We start from the raw sequence: 2218 nt of genomic DNA, 5'->3' as shown, positions 1-2218 counted from the left end.
GGGGGGGGGCGTTAATACATGTTTAATGTTCCCTCCTCAGTATTAGCAGATGAGCTGGGGGAGCTCTTGATAGGAAACTGCATGGAGTTGGGAGCCTGTAGCTGTAACAAGGGGAAGTATTTAATGTCACGGCATCTCCTGGGATTGGAAATGCGATGTCTGGTGTCAGTTTAACGGTCTTAGGGCTGCAAAGGGGCGTCTTCCTCTTTGGAGGGGGCTGCTTTCAAAGCCTTAACCTTTTCGGTGTAGCAAGTGTTGATGATGTGATTCAAATGATAAATAAAGACATTATAGGTGAAGTGTCTTATAGCTGGCTTGTTCTGGGGAGAAGTTTGGCTGGTTAAATATGCTGAAGCCTACATGTCTGATGTAATTTATGTGCTGGACCTTAAGGATTTTTAATATAGAAGCTGTTGCTATGTTGCAATACAAAACCTTCCCAAACACTCAAAAATAGTTTTGCGGCTTGAAGCTTCAAAAAAAAAAAAAAAATTCGGAGGCTCTGTTAGACAAATATATGAGAGCAGAGCTTGCCCTGATGTTGTTGATCTTGCATGCCTCTAGAGTCTTTAAAGCTGCCAACATCTTGCCACTAGTATGTTAGTTTGGTGGTTTCTTCAGTGCTTGAAAATAGAAGGAGTTGGACTAGTTCTAGCCTAGATCAGGCAATCAGAATGATGGCGGTAGGAATAACTGCCTGGTTCTGCATCTGTTCCATGGTTCACTGGAAGCATGCATCCGCAGCTGTACCTGACTAGTAGGTGCTTCCTCCGCTGAGCTGTTTGTAGCAACTATAACAGCAGGGATATGGATGTGCAAGGATGAAGACTAGCTAGCAGGGAGGCAATGTTTTTATGGTCTGATTTAAGGATGAGAGTATACTGAGTGAAGCCCCCATAGGTTAAACGTTTGACAGCTTCCCTTGGCAATCTAGGCTTCTTGAATCAAAGGAGTAGGAGCCTTTCTAATACAGTATCATGGAAAACAGAACAAGGGTAGAAAGAAAGAAGGAAAATTGCTTGGAATAAAAGTAGTAAATATGCCAAGATATCATCCGGGGCGTTAATCTGGGTTGAAGGACTACTTAGAGACAGTTGTTACAGAGAAGTTCTAGAAAAGACTTTAGCAAACATTCAGGAGATTCCTGAAAAGAATGGCTAATTGTACAAATGTGCTCTGTTGATGTTGCATGCCTTGTTCCGAGAAAGGTTTGTCAAATGCCATTACTAATGGAAAGTTTCTTTGTTGATAAGTAGGCTAAGCCATTACTTTCTGCAGTGTTTATGTTCTTATTTGAGGTACTAAATTGTAATCCATTGGCTGTGGAAATAATCTTCCAGTTGTGAAACTACTGCAAACCAATCTAGTATTGACTTCCCAAAACTGCAGAAGTTGGTGTGACTGGATTTCTACTCACACCTAAGTTTCATCAGCCCCAGAGCAATGTTTTCAGAAATAAATTATGTGTCATGGACTACAAAGACAGTTGTGCAGCTTCAGAAATGTTTGTTTTGTACTACTGCTTCTGTCATCTGAACAGGCTGTGAACAGCAGATGATGAGATTATTTGTGAGAGCCATTTAGTTCTTTGTGCTGGTGTGTGTTGCCTTTTAAAGTGCTTCCTTTGGAGGGGAACAGCTCTACTTAGTTTCCAAGACTTTGAGCTTGATGACTGCTCTGTGTCTGTCCAAAGCTTTAAGTGTATTCTGTGGTGTATAGGGACAGTGAAAAGGAATTGAACAGGCTAACTGAATATTATCAGCCATGACATTGTGGTGATGCCTGAAGTATTTCTCTTTTAAAGTGTATAATTGCAAACATCTCTTTTGTTTAGAGGAAGGAGCTGCTCTCTAGTGGTGTTTGGCTTTTTGGGTAAATGCTACATAATGTAGTTAGGATGCTTTTGAATTATTACCCAATCCAGATAAAACAGACCTGGACATGACTCTGAAAGTAGTTTGTCTTATGTCATTTATGCCAAGCAGTGGTAGTAGTATTTGCTGCTTATAGCTTCAGAATACTTTTGTAGTATCCAGATGTATTAAATTTGTGTGTGTGTATGTTTTTGTGAAATGTAAGTAGACTCTGTTCCTTAGTCAGTGGGGATAATCATATTACTGGGATGTGCTCATATATCACAGAGAAGGTGCATATGCACTGACCTGGATTGGTAAAACTGGTTACCACATTTTAAAATAATTGTTTGTTTTTTTCACAC

This window comes from Athene cunicularia, assembly GCF_003259725.1.
Source record: "Athene cunicularia isolate RWA chromosome 5 unlocalized genomic scaffold, athCun1 chr5_part1, whole genome shotgun sequence".
Lineage (NCBI taxonomy): Eukaryota > Metazoa > Chordata > Aves > Strigiformes > Strigidae > Athene > Athene cunicularia.
The sequence above is the reverse complement of the archived record's forward strand: the minus strand, read 5'-3'. Positions refer to the sequence as shown.